The following is a 20,481-nucleotide window of genomic DNA, read 5'->3' as shown; positions in this document are numbered from 1 at the left end:
ATTTAAGCTTGAACCTAGGGTTTATGAAATTGACCCATATGTAATAAGGAATACAGGTCAACAACTGTTATTTAATCCAGAATGGTCCCTTAAACGTGTCAAACTGTTAATGCAAACTAATATCTTGACAGTTCAGCCAGCTTGTTCCCCCTTCCTAAGGTCATCCTTCTGATTTGTTAAAGAAATATGGATATTGATCTAGTACCAATATCCAACTGTGACAGATGTGATGGACAAAAACTGTCTAACAGTTTAAAGTTAGAAATGTTTATTACAATGCCGGGCAGCATGCGGGATAGCTCCCAAATACACACCACGCCTTTCAGATGATTACAGAGTCCTTTTATCCATACAAGTATTGAATACCCAAAATACAAATACATATTCATAATTTTGCTACATCCCATTCCTCGCTTCGTATGCTAACCAATTCAAAAGCTATTAAGCATGCATAGTTTGTTCCTTGAAATGGGTCGGTGGTCCCTTTCATGGGGAGGGGTCCCAAAATGAGGAAGTAAATGAAGTCTTCCTCATTCTGACCTTTCTACCTTTTAAATGCAAATATCACAAATGAACTCTTGGTAGAACTCCCATTCTTTGTCTTCAGCTGGTTTCAGAACAGAGGAGGCCCACAATTGTCTTATGCTCCTAAAAGCTATTTGTCAGTTTCTATATTCTTCATTATAAACCCAGCTAACTAAACATTGTGTTGACAAGCAATCAATTATTAGTTAACTACTAACTCTTAACTTCATCAAGGCCTACTCATTTATTTTAATTAACTCTAGTAAGGCTTATCTCTAACTAAAATCTTAGCTCCTCTAAAATCTCTAAATTCCTTAAAGTTTATGTCTCACTTCAAGGGATGGACAAGATGGCTACAAAAACAAGTACACTTCAGAGACAGAATGCGAAGGGATTTAACCGGGATGTTAGGGACCGGCTTAGGGGTTTTGAATGGGATTGACTCAGAAATATTAATGAATAAATTAGCTGTAGCAACTAGTGATCTGATAAAATTAAAACAGACTTTACAGTCATCTCTATTGGCACTGGGAAATAGTCAGTGGCAAGTCTCGAGGGTGCTGCCGAAAAAGAGAAATTGACGATCAAGACCATAGTTTACTAGCAGACACATTAAAGGGGATGCAGGATAACATATCTTTAGCCCTTAGCTGTATACCAACACAATTATGGGTACAGTCTACAGCTGCTTTAATCATAAGAGAAGGAGATGAAGGAGTGTTCCCAATTGAAGTACAAAAGGTTGCCTGGGACAGTGCTACAGACTTTGAGAGAGATTTCCAATCTTGGTGGACCATGGTAAATTTTACGTATAATCCCACCACTAACACAGCTACTGCATCTGTGCTCACCATACGTAATGCCACAGTTCACGCTATTCACCCCATTGTTGCTTTAGGGTTAAGTCACAAGGAGTCGGTATTATACCCCTCAGAACATAAGGTATGGGCCTGGAAAATCCAAGGGAAATGGCAAACCGCAAACTTGGAGCCTTGCATTGCTCAAGAACAACAGGGATTCATCTGTGAGAGTAATCTGATTAGTGCTCAGGACATATGCCTTGACACTGACTAAGGCATCTGCCACTTTGAGATCCACCCAGGCACCAACCAACAAACTGTACTAGTGTATATAGGTGATGGCTGTGTGTATTTAAGAACTGTGTGTGATTTCATAGAAATTGATAAGAACAAGGTACCCTTATCTGTTAAGAATCATTCCAATTTTTGTATTTGCAACTTTATTATGGTTACTGGGTGTGACTTTGTATATTCAGCACCAGTAGTATCCCACCAGTTAATAAGATCAAACTACACAACATACAGCAAGTTACCACCCACAGCCATTGGAATGAATTTAACCCTAGTAAAACATTTAATGAAACATCAGGGTCTAATCAAAACTGTTAAAGAGATTCAAAAGAATGGGCAGAGAACTCTAGTAAGTGTCCATCACAATATAACAGAAATAAACAGAGTCCTGCAAAAAGTAAAACAAGACACAAGTCAGAACTGGTGGGATGCACTATTTGGATGGTCACCAACCAAAACTGGGATCATGAATACTTTATGTCACCCCATTACAGTTTTATTCATTTTAGTTACTATAAGATTAATGATGTCTATTTTAACACTCATGTGGAATTGGAGGATGTTGAGATGTGTGGCCATTTTGACTTCATTCTCTAGAACTTATGGAATCCTGCTGAAGGGGAACTGTCATGATAGTAGGTCAGAATTTAGATCAGGGTCCCTGTAGTAAAAGAATTTACTAAATTTTAAGAAAAGGGGGGACTGAAATGGAGGTTTTGAGGGGTTGCTTAAGTTAGCAGTATGAATTAAGCATTTAAATTTTAGCTTGTAGAATTGTGTGTTGAATTTTAACCTTTTACTTAAGAAACCTCTGCCATGGTACAAAGGGCATAAGAAAATGCAAATTTCTGAAGCTTCTTGCGATAAAGAAAAATACCGGGAGAAGACCAAGGAATGCAAGAAACCTAGATAAAAGAGCTCCTCTGTCTCCAAGCTGATCAAAATCAACAGATGTACTCAGATAAACACCAAGGGACCAAAGCGCATGTGCAAAGGAGAAAAGTTCAAAAGTTCTATCATGAAGAAGACCACGGCCTTCAGCCTCAGACACCACCAAAAGACCCCCGTGCAACCACCACCGTGAACAACGCATGCTCAGAAGGGCGAAGATCTAATTACCATGCAAAGCAAGGACAGGCGGGGGCAGGGGTTGAATATGCATGGAAAGGTTGTGCAATGTAATGTATATGGAACAGCTTTGTGAATAAAGATATGGCTCAGACCAAGGCTCGCGGCACAAGTTTTCACGGGGGCTACCTCGCTTGTGCTGGGCGCTGACAATACATACCAACTTCATAACTACATCAGGTTATGGAGTCTATTCATTCCGCATATCGCTTCACAAGGACCCACTGTTTTCACTGACGGCTCAGGAAAAACAGGGAAAGCCATTGTTACTTGGAAGGATGAATCTGGGTGGCAAGTGCTGGAAGGCCATGAGTCAGGCTTAGCCCAATTGGTTGAATTAAAGGCTGTTGCCATGGCATCCCAGAAATTTTCTCAGGTGCCTCTGAACTCGGTCACTGGTTCTGCTTATGTCGCAGACATAACCAAACGTCTGGATTGTTAACTTCTGAAAGAAGTCAATAACACAGTTTTGTTTAGGTTATGGAAAACTTTGTGGCGTGCAATTCAGACCTGAGTTCATTCATAATACATCTTGCACATTCGGAGTCACACCAATTTACCAGGTTTCATAACAGAAGGTAATGCCAGGGCTGACAGGCTGGCTAACCCTGTGTAGGTAGCACCTCAGCCTGACAAGATTGTGCAATGTTGTATTGTGTTTTTATATCTTTGCAACAGTTCTGTAATGGTTTGCTCCTTCACCCCCCATTTTCTCCCAGTGGATCCACCCTGAACTCTCCCGCCCTTCCTCCAATGCTACCCCTCACTGGTGCCTTGTCCATCATGCAGCTCCTAATCCCACCCTCCCAAATTTTTCCACCTTGGGCATTGAGTGAGTGGACAAAGGCCAGGGGTCCCTCCTTTAACCTTCCCCCATTGCTTTGTGTTTCTGTCTGTCCTCCTGCCTTCCACTCCCCCGACCTCCCCCATTGGGCGGTGGGCGTCCTTCCCCCTTGTTTCTGCCGCGGTACTTAAGGTGATTATGAAAGCCATGTGACTCACTTTCAGCTGCAGGGACATGAAACTCAGAGCTCCCCGGAGCTTACAATAAACCTGAGACTTTTCCTGGATGTGAGTCGACTCCCTCATTACCTTCTCGGACGCCGCCTCTCCTCCATACAAGGCAGACTGTGAAGCGCTCTGTCTTAGCCGCTCCCCGAATCTGCCATGAGAGACAGGGGAGTGTCCCTCGCTGCTGACCGTGCTTCTGCCAGGCAGGCGAAGCCAGGGGGCTTCAGAGTGAGCACAGTGGCAGGTTTGGCGCCCACGTGGGAGCTGAGAACATCGCCAGACCCCACAAAGGAGACAGCAGGACGTCCTGCTGGATTTATTCAGCAGTGTCGTTTGGACTCCGTCTCATGGCTGGCAAACTACCCCAGGAGTAGCAAACCCCTTTTTAATGGGTAACACTCCTAGGGAAGGAACTGGTAGCCACAGAGCACTGCGTGGTCAGTTCCACGAGGAGGATACTACTCAGGATTTTTCCTTTCCTGCTGCCAGCCTCGGAGCGGTGAGTATATTTTCTCACTCCTTTGTTCTCCCTCTCGGTGTAGTGAGGAGCTTTCTTGGCCTGCTTTTCTCTGGTACACTCTTTCCCTGCCTGTTTCTGGGAAGAGAGTGAACTTTTTCCCTCTCTGGAGGATTTTCGCTACTACAGTAGCTGGTATTTTGCTGCGCAGCACCTTTTACCAGACGGCCAGCAGCAGGAGTTTCTCCTTTCCTTTTGTTCTTTCCCTGAGTATCGTGTTTTTAAGAAATAGATTTAACATCAGCCACGATGGGTGCTCGACTTTCTGTTTCGCATAAGGGAGTCTATTACCAAGTTGTGGGTGTTCTTTTTAGGAATGGGATTCAGTTTAAAAAAACTGAAGTTAAAAAGTTTGTCCAGTGGTTGTTCCTGCATTTTTCTGATGTTTCGGCCGACCAAATTCATAAGTTGGAGTTTTGGAATCTAGTGCATAGTGGGCTGTTACAGCTAGGAGATTCCTCCCTTTCTAGGTTCGCTTTCCTAGCCATGAAAATTAAAAATACTTTCAGAGCCTCTTCTGAAATGCAGGAACAGCCACACAGGAGCAAACTTGACCCTAGTTCTCCCCATCCTAACCCTTTTACCTCCCCCGTCTGCCCCAAACTGGGAATTCTAAAGGGAACAGCCCAGCAAAAGCTGCAGGGGTGTCTTTGTCCCCCTAGTTCCCCACAGAATCCCCGAGACCCCCGCCTGAGCAGTCCTAGCCAGACTGCACAGGACCTTTCCTGTCCCCCTGAAACATGGGGTTAGAACTAGAAGATATTAATCATAGAAATTAGAAGGTATTGAATAGTAATAGGCATATAAAATAATGGATATTGCTTAGGGCCACATCCTTAGCTTATGTGAGAATATACCGTATCCTGGTCTATGGGAAAGGAAGAGACTACGTGCAGAGCAGCAAAGAGACACCAGATAAGGAGAAAGAATATATATGGAAAACAGGATACAGGGTGTAAAGACAACTGAAAAATGGGGCCCCTTATGTTCTGGAAACAGATGGATCCTGGCCCCTGGCTCGGACCATGGCCAAGGAATCAATGGGCATGTGCAAAGCAGTGGTCGAAAAGTCAGCCTGAAGAAGACCATTCTTACTTCATCCCTTTTACGACCCCCGAAGCCTGGGACGACCACCAGAGACAGCTGCACAGGGGCAGAGGACCGACAAGCTGATTAGCATACAGAGCGGAGAGGGAGAGGAGCCAGGAAATGACCCATGGGGAAACTTAATGCATATGTAACACTCCAGGGGATAAAAGAACACGTGTGTAAGCAAGGGGCACGCATGTATTTGGGGAAATGCCCCACATGCGTCCGGCCGAATAAACATACCTACTTTAAAACTCACTCTGTCTCTGAGTTTTAGAGTCTTGCTCCGCGTGTCAAAGGTAAACAACAACTTATTTCCAAAGTGACCCTACCTGCACCAAAAAATTTAAAACAATGTTAGTTAGTGCAATGCAATTTGCAACGAAGCCAAGGTTTGATTTGGGAAGGGCATCTGAGGACATAGAACATGAGTTTTACAAATCCATATTTTGAAGAGAGAATGGACAAAACATGAATACAGTGGGGAGAGACAAAAAGTAAGGAATTTGTCTCTGCAATACCTTCTCTTTGAACGTTAGGAAACACTGTTCAAAGAGGCTCCTGTGGTACAAACAATAATTGGATGGAAAGAGGCACTCTTGAATTTAAGCTTTAATGTCACAATAGGAAACAGCACCTGAGCACTGCAGTGGTGAAGCACCCTGCCTGCAAACTCACTAGAGGCAAGCTACTGCTGCCACGCTGCAGGGCTACTTGCAGCACAGAGGGAATCATGACCAAGCCCTCCTTGCAGGCCTGGGTAAACTACACAAGGAGCCCACAACTTTTTCATAGCTGTCTAACTCATTCCAGAAATAAAACTACAGCAAGCAGAGATTCCCCCCCCACCATCTTTTTTTTTTTTTTAAATGTGTGTGTGTCACACACCTACAGCGATGCTGAAAGTAACAAATTAACAGCTTACATTAGAAGATACTGAAACCTTTTCTTCATCCAGCTTTGTGTGTTCCCATTTATATATGTAGCCATCTCCAATTCGAGGTCAAAAAAATGAGCCCTATTTTTCAAAAGTGGTATGCATGCACAACTTTAGCTGCTGTTCTAGGTGCACTGCAAGTAGTCAGCACTTCCAGAAACACAAACAAAACAAAAAACTAAAAAAGCAAAACACATTTGGGTACATGTAAAAGGACTGGCTGGAAGAAAAAATGTTTCTCATTGACCTGCCAAGTAGCTGGTGTTACCTTTAGTTTAACTTTACACACTGAGAACCATGTGATTGAACAGCTTCACATCGATTCAAAATAAATTAAAAGTAGGTCTGGCTATGTCACAGCTGTAAACTAGTTTCTCAACTTTAGAGTATAGCAAGTTACAAATTTCAAGATGAAAAATCACTATGCAAATTGAAAGAAATAATTTAAACTACTTGTACACAGTAATGGGAAAAGAATTAGCTGAATCAACAGCTCAATTAAGACATTTGCTCAGTATGAAGCATCCTTCCCTATTTCCTTCTCTAGCCCAAACTTCCTTGTTAATTTTTTTTTCTTGTTACTTTTACAGTATCTTTGCTCACACTATAATATTTTGGAATATTTAACAGACAGGTTCTTTTTGCCCCTGTGTCTACTACAAATTCTAATTCTTTTTCTTGGGGACCCACTTTTAAAGTTATCACAGACTCTAGATGGTATTTTTCCCTTAAAAAAATAGAGCCTCTAATATCCCTATTCTTCTTCTTTGTTCATCTCTCAGAAGATTTTCAGATCTGTTGCTCTCTTAGGACAATCTCTCTTATAATGTCCTTTGCTCTTACAGTAAAAGCAGACATTCCTGGAATGCTCCTGAGACTTGGTTTGTATTGGGGTTTTATTTTCTTCTGTTCCCCTGTCTCTACTACTGTCATATCTAGGAGGAGTGCTTATGTGGTTTTGATTTTTTTCTTGTAATTGCTTTCTCACATGGTGACTGCCACAATCCTTGCTTTTAGTTTGGCTTTGGCCATAGACTTTCTGAGCCTCCTTTAATAAATCATCTAATGATTTGTCATGCTGATCTTCAATTTTTTCCATTATCTGGCCAAGCACAAAGTTAATCCTTAACAAAGCTTTTCTCACATCAGTCTCAGGATCCATTCTGGAATGTTGCCTTATATTTCTCCCAAGTCTGTCCAACCATTCCGTTGGAGCCTCCCCTTTCCCTTGTTGTGCCTCAAAAGTCCCTTCAGCATTTTGCCCTCGAGATGATGCCCCTTTTTTTCTCTTGATTATTAAATTACAATACTCATTCATATGTTTTCTCCCCTCCTCATTATTTCAACCCTGCTCAGGAGGTGCAGTTGGCATTTTGTCCTCTCCAGGGGGGGGATGTGGTTTTTCTTTACTCCAGGCTTCTTTGCTTGCAATTTTGATCATTTCCCTTTCTTCTGAAGAAAATAGTATCTTTATTATCGACCACATTTCTTCCCAGGTATAAATGCTTGAACCTAAAAATTGGTCTAATTGTTCAGCAGTGCTTATGGGATCTTTCAAAATCCCTTTGATTTCTTTTTTAAAATTCCTGACCTCAGAAGAAGTTAAAGGAGCATTTACAAACTCAGTTCCACCCCCTCCCATCGGGACCTCTCTTAGTGGAAACAGATCCCAGTCTTTTTCTAGAGCCTTTCTCCCGTGTTGTGAGGAAGAGTCTGGAGAATGTTCTTTTCTAACTGAACTTCTCGTGTTCCTATAAGGGGCGTCCTCCAGGTGCGAGTTTCTTTGAGCTGGAGCTGCGGTTACCAGGGGAACGGAGCACAGGGGAGCATGGGCAGGGTTCGCTGCCGGAACCGCCAAACGAGGGGGCATTTCCAGGGGATACCAGCCGGGAGCGTAGTTAATAGCGGCTGGGTCAGCTGTTCCCAGCAGAGGCGAAGCAGCAGCGGCGGTGCCCAGAGCAGCTGGCACGGTCAGAGTCGCTGGGGATGGGGCAGAGGAAACAGCCGCAGGAGGAGCTGTCAAGGATGGGACAGACGGGACGGACGAGAGCCCACCAGGCACGGCCGTCGGAGCGGCCACGGACCAGCCGGGCGGGATGGGGGCAGGGGTCGGTTGGGCAGCCGTGAGCAGCGAGACGGGGCCTGGTACAGAGGCTGCGGGCGGCGAAACAGGCACCGGGACAGGCGCCAGCACCGGGGCCGGCGGAGCTGAAGGGAGCAGCTCGCTGGGACCTGGGACAAATGCCAGGATTGGGACAGACGGAGCTGAAACAAGCAGCGAGCCAGGGCCCGGGACAAGTGGCTAGACTGCGAGTGGTGTGGTTCCCTCTTGTTCTACTCCCTTTTCCCCTTTTTCTTCTTTTTTACTGGTTTTCTGTCCCATTTTTTTTTTTCCCATAATCTTATCTATTCATTCCATGCTCTTTTTTTTTTTTTCCTCACATTTTCTAACAACCTAAATACTACCTTCTTTACACTACCCATGCAAAAAATCCTTTCTCTCACAAACCATTCGACATAATACACCTCCCTCTAAAAAATAAAGCTCAAAATAAACAATCTACATTACATATCTTCCACTCATTTCCATTTACTCACCTTTATCTCTCGCTCACTCTCACTCACAGTCACACCCTCAAGCCTGTTCATTTATACTTCTGGACTTCACAATACTGTTACATATACTTTCATTCGTGCACACTTACTTTTATTTAGCTCAAAACAAACAATCTGCATTGCATATCTTCCACTAATTTCCATTTACTCACCTTTATTTTCCACTTACTTTCGCACACACATCCACACCCTCAGGCCTGTTCATTCATACTTCTACATTTCCCTTTATTTTATTGCACAGAGTAAGGAAATGTTAGCAAACCTCTTAGACTTACACAAAGGGATTTCTGTTGCCAGAGAATGGTGAATCGTGTAAGCCCCCACCCTGACCCCTTCCACCTCCCCGAGGTTTGGCTATCCCTCTTCCCTAGAGATAGCCTCAGAGTCAGGGGTTCGGACCTCCGTACCTTGCCCGATCTGGACTCCCCACACCCCCTCCCCCAGGGGGAATGGGTTAGACGACTACTTTACGCAGCCGCGGTGCTAAAAGTTTCTACGATACTGAGCCATCCTTGCTTTGGGGGCAGCCTTGACATGCGGAGCAAGACTCTAAAACTCAGAGACAGAGTGAGCTTTAAAGTAGGTATGTTTATTCGGCCGGATGCATGTGGGGCATTTCCCCAAATACATGCGTGCCCCTTGCTTACACACGTGTTCTTTTATCCTCTGGAGTGTTACATATGCATTAAGTTTCCTCATGGGTCATTTCCTGGCTCCCCTCCCTCTCCGCTCTGTATGCTAATCAGCTTGTCGGTCCTCTGCGCCTGTGCAGCTGTCTCTGGTGGTCGTCCCAGGCTTCGGGGGTCGTAAAAGGGATGAAGTAAGAATGGTCTTCTTCAGGCTGACTTTTCGACCCCACTGCTTTGCACATGCCCATTGATTCCTTGGCCACGGTCCAAGCCAGGGGCCAGGATCCATCCGTTTCCAGAACATAAGGGGCCCCATTTTCAGTTGTCTTTTCACCCTGTATCCTGTTTTCCATATACATTCTTTCTCCTTATCAGGTCTCTCCTTGCTGCTCTGCATGTAGTCTCTTCCTTTCCCATAGGCCAGGATACGGTATATTCTCACGTAACCTAAGGATGTGGCCCTAAGCAATATCCATTATTTTATATGCCTATTACTACTCAATACGTTCTAATTTCTATGATTAATATCTTCTAGTTCTAACCTCATGTTTCACCTTGTTCCTACAACCTTTTTGAGCTTGTGAATGGAAAAAATATTGTGTTAGAAAAAACAAGTCTTTATTTTCAGTACTGTGTCAGCTGTGAGTGGCTAGTAGCCTTGGTGGAGAGTGCCATGAATTGCATGCTTGCAGAACGCACATAACAAAAGTAATTTAATTTGTAAAGAAGTTGAAAAAGGGGGAGGGGTGATTGGCAGACTTACCTCTCTGAGACATTGGAATGTGGACTGATGTTAGAAGGTGGACTGATGCTGGAATGTGGATGTTAAAATGTGAAGAGAGAGAAAGAGAGGGAGAAAAAAAGAGAGAGGGAGGCGAAGGACAGAGTTAAATGCTAGAGTGTTAAGATAAATAAATAAATAAATAAATAAAAGAGACCACCACTAGAGATACGATCAAGGCAGAGATAGCTGACTTTCACAAAGTGATTTATTTGTTTAAGCAAGAACTCTTTTCTCTTTCTGGTTTTTTGTTGTTAAGAAGAGGAGGCTTTTTGTTCTGAAGAATGGGTCTGTAAGACTAAAACAGTTAAATGTTGCCCAAAAAAGTAAAAAAAAAAAACAAAACCAAAAGATGTGATACATGTCGTGTTAAAATTGGCCCGGTCCTTTTATTTAACTAATTATAGCTCACAAGAAGAAGAATTAGCCTCTGCAGCTATTAAAACAGCTGGATACAAGAAGAAGAAGCAGCTGTAGAAAAAAAGCTTTTAGTTAAACCCAGAAAGTTTTGAAGAAAACTAATGGTAAAAGTTAATGCAGTATCGTCTTTCTTTTAACACTGTGTTATTAAGAAGTCCTTTCCAGGTACCACTAAAGCAGCAATCTGAACCACAGAAAGAGGGTGAATTCACGACAGCAAAATCAAAGAACTTGTGAAGAACCTTGAAGAATGGACTATCACATCTAAACCGGGTGATACCAAATTGACTTTCGACTGGGACTGGGTGGTAATAGTTTGGGAAAACCCAAATGAACCAAGGAAGGTACAAAGAATAACACCTAACTGAGAAATAAGGCAAAGCTTACATCACTGGTTTTAAGCACTGCCTAAATAAGCCCTCAGACGGCCTCCGACACCTCCTTAGGAGAGGAACATTGCCACTTCAAACAGGAAGATCAAGATTATTTTAATCAGAGTTCTCACATTCTGGCCTTAGCCTGTGACTTGTACAAGGAAGAAGGGAAATTACCATCAGTATTATCCTGTATACTTTATTTGATTCATCCCAGTGCTGGACACGCTAACTGGGTTATAAGTAAATGTTCAAATTATGAGAATGATTGGTATTGGAGCTCACAAAATCTATGTTCTCATTGCAATAGGTATTGAGTACTGAATCTATCCCCTATACAGATAGAACTCAAAGCAACTGAGGTAATAACTTTGTTTTGTGGATGGGAATTATCAGTGCCTGTTGACTGAGAGATACCTGAGGAATGGTAAGAAACCTCAGTTAAGGAGTGTTGAAAAGGACTTGCCTAAAAATATTTAGTAAAAAGAGTAACAAAGGAAACAGAGGGCAAGCCTGGATTGACCACTGTACTCGCCACCGAGAAGATCACACATACCTGCTATGGGAAGCAACTCCATAGGCAGGGGAGGTGGGGGTATAAGCCATACCACACCTCTGTTATTCCTGTTTCTGTCTCTCATTTGTTGTCTTTTACCTTTTGAGATACTGGCAAGATTGTGTCACAAATGCTACAGAAAATATTACATGGAAAGAAACCAAAGTTCCTTTTTGTTACACACCCCCACGTCAACAGCCACTGTTATAACCCAACCAAACTGAGTACCTACAAGAAAAAATAGGGAAAACAATTGAATTACAAGGAACTTAGGAAAAAGTGGTAATAGATGGGGCATTGAATGTCCAAAATGAGAGAGATGGATTTGTTTTACATTTGATTTCAGGAATACAGTCCAAGATTTTGCAAAAAGGCCATTAGTAAACAAAAAGGTGAAACCAGCACAGCAATCTACCTCTGTATTAAACCCAAATTATATACTGAATCGCATTATAATACTCCGAGCAGTCATAGAGAAGATAACAAAGCCGCTCAGGCATTAGAATTAAAGAAATAACCCAGATACCGGTCCAAAAGTGGGAAAACAATGTTAAAAACTAACTGATGGGGTAATGTATTGAAGAATAGATAGTGGAAGAAATTAGGATTACAACTGTTCTGATGTTTCTTCCTTGTTTAATCCCATCTTTTATTTGATTACTAACATAGTCTAAAGAATACAATTGGATAAGAAATATTGCTCAAGCCAAATGATTTATAAAGAATAAGAGGAGGGATTGTGAAAAATGCATATTTTATGATTGGCTGTTCGCAAATATTAAATTGAATACTATATGTATTATGTTATATTGATTAGAAGTGCTGTATTAACATTTTAATAGTATGGTATATGTAGTTTTGTAGTTAAAATAGAGCCTATGTATGTGGGGTTTTTTTTTACTAGCTCAAGCAAGAGATGAGATAATCAAGAAACTCTTCGCACAGAGATGACAATGATGGGGGCCCATAAAGAATTACTGCCTCCTTATCGGAAAAGACAAACATTCTTCCACCTTCTCTCCGTCTTTATGGAACCACCAGGATTAAGGGGAAGAAGTTGACAAAACCCAGAAAAGTTCTTAATTTGCAAGGAATTTATGCATCATGTATGAGATGCATGAATATGCAACAGGCTATTGCTTTTAAAGGTTATTCCTTTGTTCACAAGGCATGCTTATTGGGCTTAAGTGCCCGAGAGCATCCGGACGTCCTTTATTCTTGGCTTTTTATTGTCTTGTAATTGTCCTAACTCTAAATTTTCATTACTCTAATTGTATTACTATTTTTATAACTATTTTGTTATTATTAAACTTTTAAAATTTTAAAAACCAAGTGATTGGCGTTTATAACATTCTTCCTCTGGGTGTAGTAGAATTTCTGAGAGAGAGAGGACACGCTTTATATTTAGAGTGAAGGTTGAGCTACCCCAGCCTAGGCCTCAGATACGGGCCTCAGTGAGGCCTTGAAGCCTATGACACAGTTAAAAATTAGTCTGTGGCGCAGTTAGAAATTATGTTAAGGTGTAAGCACAGTGTAATGGGCTTTCTGGGTGTGAATTAGTATAGGTCTGCAGTGTGAAACTTTAACCACCTTAAGACAAAGACAAACAATGTTTGCTTGCCAGTGAGAGTGTGCTCACAATTGTAAACTATCTGGAAGTGTATATAAACTGCCATCTTATAAACAATAAAGGGAGAACGTATGATTAACCACATTGGTTTGGATCTGTGTTTGTCCTGTCCAGCTTTCCCGATTTTATATGAAGTCCCGTGTTTCGTTTGGTGCCTGGAACAAGGACTTGAAGACTCCGATGAGTTCCCAAATCGCTTCTATGGCGACGGGGGACGGTCTCCGAATCATGTGAAAGGAAGACGCCACGGGAGATACAGATTCCAATTCACTTTTATAGCAACGGGGATCATGATCCCAAATCGTTTTTATAGCGACGGGGATCATGATCCCAAATCGTTTTTATAGCGACGGGGATTGGAGTGCTGGAGCAATGGGAGAAAGGTTTCCAAATCGCTTGTTTTGCGACGGGAAACACCGGAGCACAAAACGGAAGACTCCGCAGTTCGCACATTGCCCACACGGCAGAGATGAACAAGACGGAGCAGGGGGCTGGAGTGGTGTCGCCGCTGTGTCGAGTGGAAGCTAAGGCGTGTCCCCCACTGGTTGGAAGGTAAGCCGCATGCAAAGAGAGTGAAAGTGAACATGGATAGCCATTGGCAAGCAGCACTGCAGCTCCTTTTGCATATTCTCTCCAAGAGAGGGGAAAAGATAAAAAAGACAGATTTAGAACAGTTGGCCCTGTGGACCAGAAATAAGGGCAAATTACAGAAGGCCTCACTCATCTTTAGCGAGACCGAGTGGCAAGAACTAGGGCAGCTGCCTTGGGGATTCTGCCGTTGAAGGCGGAAAGGGTAAGAAAACAGTACTTGAATTCGGGGCGGTTTGGAAGAAAGTTTTACGTACCTTGCAAAGTATGTCTGCCAAGAAAAAAGCGGCGGAGGCCGCGATTCAGGCGTTTGAAGGGTCCGTGGCAGAAAAGACAGAAGTGCAGAAGCCATCTCAGGTGGAAACGTTTTTTGGTGTTTATAATATGCACCCGATGTGAGGACAAAGGGCTCCAGTCAGCTCTTCAGTGCAGGAGGTGGTGGACTGCATGGAAGCGGCAGCATCGGGACTCAGCCGTGCGCAAGTGGCGGAAGTTCGTGTGCAGGCAGTGGAAGTGACTCGGCCAGCTGCCAGGCAGAATGAAGGACAACAGGAAGTGGGCCAGCCACCCCACTCTTTGGGCGGGTTGAAACCCGAGGAGACAGGCGGAGTTGATGACGCAACAGAGCTTGGTCAGGGGACCAAACACAGGGGCGGAGACCAAGGCAGAGATGGCAGCGAGGTGGCGCCGCCCCTTCACCCCCCTGGGGGCGCGGCAGCAGCAGCAGCATGCGTGCAGCGGGGGCAGCCCTGCATTGCCCAGAGGTGACGGCAGAGCCCCACATGCGGGGGGGGCGGTTTCGAACACAGCCAGGGCGGCGGGACGGCAGAAGTGACCACACAGACAATAGCAATAGAGCTCGCAACAGTCATGAGACATTTCATCAACATGCGAGAGCCATGCACCGACAATTTCAGATCCCCCTGAATGATGCGCAAGGAATTGTCCGTGCCTGCCCACAATGTAGTCATTATGGTCCTGGCCTCGGACTTGGCACAAATCCAAGGGGACTGAAAGCTTTAGAGTTGTGGCAGATGGATGTAACTCATGTTCTAGAGTTTGGTAGGCTGAAATATGTCCATGTCACTGTAGATACCTACTCAAAATTCATTTGGGCAACAGCACAGACAGGGGGAAAGGCTCTGCATGTAAAAAGACATTTATTTGCCTGCTTTGCAGTAATGGGTGTACCTGTAGAAATTAAGACCGACAATGCTCCATCTTATGTTAGTCAGCAAATTGCTACATTCATGTAGAAGTGGGGGGTGAAACATACCACAGGGATCCCTCATCTACAGGTCAAGCTATTGCAGAAAGAGCTAATCGTACCTTGAAAGAATATCTAGCAAAACAAAAGCAAAATGACAAGACTGATGTATTTAATCGAATGTCAAAAGCATTGTTTACCCTAAATTATTTGTGTTTGGCAGAAGGTAGAGAAGAACCTGTGGCTGTAATGCACCACCAAGCAGTGAAAGAGGGAAGACCACAAGCAATTCCAGGACTTTATGTTTATCACAAGGACATGCAAACAGGTGAATGGCAAGGGCCAAGTCTTGTGTTGTTTAATGGTAGAGGTTATATGTGCATCCCAACAGGTACTGGTCCAGTTTGGGTACCAAACAGATTTACACATGCATGTCCACAGGAAGAGATACCAGCCAACAGAGATAACAACATTGACGACAACAATTTACCTGGAACATCCCGTGACAAATCTAGTTCTGATGAAAATTAACTTTGTAGAGTACAGGAAAATAAGTTAAATGATCATAAGCATAATATTAAATTTATCATAAGTTATAGTTTGTATTTAGAATTAAGTTTGTTCCTTTTGAATTTTTCCTCATCTTGTTACCCCCATTTTACTTTATCCGTGGTGAGTTTCTCATAAAGGAATTTCACCTTTTCATTATACCCTTCTATCCACTGTCTACAATATCCCAAGAGCCCCAATAGCTGCCTTACCTCCTTTTTAGTCTTTGGAGCAGATAAGGACATGATTCCGGCCACTCGGTCAGGATCCAACTTCTTCCTCCCTCTCGTCAGCCAGTGTCCTAGGTATTTCACCTCAGGCTCAGTAAATTGAAGTTTGGTTTTTTAAACATTCAGCCCCTTTTCCCCTAAAAAGTTTAGTAATGCTATTGTGCTTAGTCTTACCTGCTCTTCTTTCGGTCCGGCTATCAGAAGATCATCTACATATTGAAGTAGTTTGATCCCTTCCCGGAGTGTGAATTGGCTAAGCAACTACTCCAGGGCCTGACCAAACAAGTTGGGCGAGTCGACAAAACCTTGGGGCAATTTTGTCCATCTTAATTGTTGTTTTCGGTTATTCTCAGGGTCAACCCATTGAAATGCAAATATATCTCGGCTATCCTCTGCCAAAGGACACATCCAAAAGGCATCTTTCAACTCTATTACACTATACCATGTATCCTCTGGGGAAATGTTATTGAGCAGGGTGTAGGGGTTTGCTACCGTGGGGAATAATGTTTTGGTTCGCTCATTTACCTCTCTTAAGTCTTGTACCAGCCTGTAGCTCCCGTCTGCTTTCTGGACTGCTAAAATAGGTGTGTTGTGTCAAGACATACACGGTTCCAAGGTTCCTTTATTCATTAAATCATCAATTACTGGCTTTAACCCTCTCATCCCCTCCATAGGAATAGAATATTGTTTAACCAGAATAGGGCTTTCTGGCCTCTCAATTTCCACATGTATTGGCTCGATGTCAAGCCTCCCGGCCACCCCTTGCGTATACCATACCTCCGGGTTTATTTTCTCCTCATCCTCCACTGTTAGTTTGTATTATCTTACCTTGAGTTGGGATTCCTGTACGTCTAAGCCAATCTTTAGGGCAATCATCAAGTCTCTCCCAAGCAAATTGTGTTCTGCTTCTTCTAACAACAACAAATCACCCAAAAAAAAAATCTCGTCCCTGATTCAATTTCCACATTTTTTATCACAGGAACTTTAAACGATTCTCCCTTTGCCCCAGTTACAATCATAAATTCCCTACTTACTTGCCTGTTGGCAACTGCTGGACCGTGCTCCGCTCCGCCCCAGAATCTACCAAAAATATTATCTCCTGTCCATAGGGTCCAGTTTTTAATTTTATTAAGGGCTCCCCAGATGGTAGGGACCCTAAACTAAGGAGCCCCTTGAAATGAACAGGGCTAATGCCTTTATTAATGTTCAGCTCTTTATTAAAAAGATCAGCTGGGCAGGGGGCCCGAATGGAGCTCGCCCCCACTATTGTAGCTTTCCCAGGGTGGCCGAAAGGAAGGAGGCGTGCGTGCAGAGTCTGTCACTGAAGTCCAAAGCAGCAGCTGTCCCTTCTTCTTCCCGGGTGGCCAAAGGGTGAGGAGGCGTGGCGTGCAGAGTCTGTTGCTGAATTCCGGAACAACAGCTGTCCCTGCTCCTTCCCTGGTGGCAGCACCAGGGCTCTTTGTCTTTCTGTCTCCCCCTTCTCCCAGCCTACTCTAGTGTTTTTTAGGTGATGGTGATGGGTAACAGTCAATCAGGAGATGTGTTTCCCTTCTTCCTCAGCTAGAGCATTTGTCTAGGCCCCTCTACTGCGTTTAGTTCTTTATTTAGGGCTGTCTTTATCCCCTAAAAATACTCCCATGATCACAAGGGTTTCTTATTTGCATTTTAGTCCCACAATGGCAGCATGGGGTGGGGGGGTGGGATGCTGGTTATCTCCAGGTAGTTTAGAGAAAACAAACAGAGCAATTAACTAATTAACATTTCAATATCAGTACTCAACTAGAGTCAGCAGCCATTCCAGTGTTGCCATGGGGACAAGGAAGGCCCTGCCCGCATCTCTGGGGAACACCTGGAAACTTTGTTCATTACAAATCCCTCCTCTATTTCTTTGATAGGGCTTAAGCCCTCATCAACTTACAGGCTTTGGCTTTTGGGGGCTAACTTCTTTTGGCATTTATATGCTTTTACTTATGTCTGATGGTAATTTTCCTATTCTTTAGAAACTAAGTGAGACTTAATAATAGTCTAATTAAAAAAATTCTTCAGTTAACTCCTTTGGCTAAAGGACACTTATTAAACAATTACAAGGTACTTAAACCTTTTCTATGGCACTTTAACTCATAAAAAGTTTTTAATACTTTACTGTATATCAGTCTCTAGCAAGTCTTCTTTAAAGTTAATTTTAAGTCCTCTGGTCTCTTAATTACTGTCCATGCACAAGAGGAGGCGGGTGACACTGTTGGGTCTGGTCCGGCGTCCAGGGGTGGCACTGGTCCTTTGACACTGGTGGCATGGGTCCAGCTTTTTTCTTGTGTTCGCACCGCAGTGTGTGAGGTGAGTAGTGCTTGGAAAGGTCCTTCAAATTTGGGGATTAATGGAGGGGTGGTGTTGAAACATGGGGTTAGAACTAGAAGATATTAATCATAGAAATTAGAAGGTATTGAATAGTAATAGGCATAAAAAATAATGGATATTGCTAAGGGCCACATCCTTAGGTTGCGTGACAATATACCGTATCCTGGCCTATGGGAAAGGAAGAGACTATGTGCAGAGCAGCAAAGAGAGACCTGATAAGGAGAAAGAATGTATATGGAAAACAGGATACAGGGTGTAAAGACAACTGAAAAATGGGGCCCCTTATGTTCTGGAAACAGATGGATCCTGGCCCCTGGCTTGGACCGTGGCCAAGGAATCAATGGGCATGTGCAAAGCAGTGGGGTCGAAAAGTCAGCCTGAAGAAGACCATTCTTACTTCATCCCTTTTACGACCCCCGAAGCCTGGGACGACCACCAGAGACAGCTGCGCAGGCGCAGAGGACCGACAAGCTGATTAGCATACAGAGCGGAGAGGGAGGGGAGCCAGGAAATGACCCATGAGGAAACTTAATGCATATGTAACACTCCAGGGGATAAAAGAACACGTGTGTAAGCAAGGGGCACGCATGTATTTGGGGAAATGCCCCACATGCGTCCGGCCGAATAAACATACCTACTTTAAAACTCACTCTGTCTCTGAGTTTTAGAGTCTGGCTCCGCGTGTCAATTGGCGACTACGAAGGGACTTCTCTGCCAGCCGTAGGACCGGCTCGGGGGCGGACTTCCTAAGGCGCGCCCCAGGATTTCTCTGGAGGAACTCCGCTTCTCGTGTCGCTTACTGCGGGGGCAGAGAACGACCTCCTAACCAGCAGAGAAACGGTATGTATCTTTTAAAAAAGGGGGGGGGCCCGTAGTGACCGCTGGTAAGCCGATCAGAGACGTCTGACCGCACAGAGCTAGGTGGTAGTACTCTGCTTCTTGGTGGTCGTCGGGAGGAAGGCTCTTTACCTTCCTTGTGGATGTCTTTGGCCTAAAGGTTAACTTGTACATATTGGGATTTACATCCTGCTGTGCTACATTTGCATAATCCCCTAAACCAGACGCTTGTGTTTTTCCTTAGGTCTCCCACATCCTGAGATTTTAAAATTCTCTAGTCAGTTCTTATCTGTCTCTTCCGTGTTTGCTTTGATAAACAAAGCCCCTTTATCTATCACTTTGAAATTCTTTAGTCAGCTCAAATTCTTGTCTGTCTCCTTTCGTGCTTGTCTGGATGAACAAAGTTTATTATACCTCCCTCTAGCCAACCCAACCAGCGGCCCTCCCACACTCGGTCCAGTCCCCCACACCCCTGCAAAATGTCGGTCCAACACACCCAAAAAAGCATAGAGCACCTCATGATCGCTCCCACTCCTCATCAGAGGACAGTGAGTCTGAATCTGACATAGAGGAAATTGATCCATGGGCTCTAATTAAAATGTGTTATATGTAACAGGTATAATTCTCGCCATTTTCTTGCTTCATATATATATAATGTTAAATAGTTGTTAGGATGTACCTCTTGGCATTAGAAGCCCCCCCTTCTCAGGCAAAACTAAGTGTGTGTTGAAACCTGATTTACAAGCAAGGAGATGTGGCTCGCCAGGAGATGGGCCTTATCTGAGGCGATATGGAGACACCCAGGCGCTGATCATCGCGTGAACGACCCGAGATGGACATCAGGATCATCCCCCCCCCCCCCCCCCCCCCCCCCCGATACATGTGAATACTCTGTTCCCGTAAATTTCATCAAGAGTTTCCACTACACCAGACTTTGAATTTCTCTACCTTGTCGCTGAGAAGGAAATCTCATCAACTTATGGGACTTTAAATGAAACAAAGGACTGAATGCCGAAATCCTGGCCTCAGGCAAAATTTTCCCTATAAAAATCGCTTGTACCAGGATGGTGGTGTGGAGGCATAGAGTGAAACCTCTGCTGAGGCTGATCTCTGTGTCTTGCACCCAGCGCCGATCCCGGGCTCAGCACTGTCCTTTTCCGTGTGGCTGGCTAAGTTAGATCTCTATTGCTAAAATAAATTCTTTTTATTTTTTTAATTTGGCTGGATCATTTTTCATTTATAACAAATGGAAGCGACTCGGGCAGGGGATTGGGAACTAGCTCAAAGAATTACTGCCTTCCCAGTAATTTATATAAAGGGGAAAAGAGGGCGGGCCACCACTAAAACAACGTGGGAACCTAACACAAATAAAGAACTGATGCAACTACGAAATATAGTCAAAGAACATGGT

The sequence above is a fragment of the Anomalospiza imberbis genome (genome assembly GCF_031753505.1).
Source record: "Anomalospiza imberbis isolate Cuckoo-Finch-1a 21T00152 chromosome W unlocalized genomic scaffold, ASM3175350v1 scaffold_73, whole genome shotgun sequence".
NCBI classification, from domain to species: domain Eukaryota; kingdom Metazoa; phylum Chordata; class Aves; order Passeriformes; family Viduidae; genus Anomalospiza; species Anomalospiza imberbis.
Note: the sequence above shows the minus strand (reverse complement) of the source record.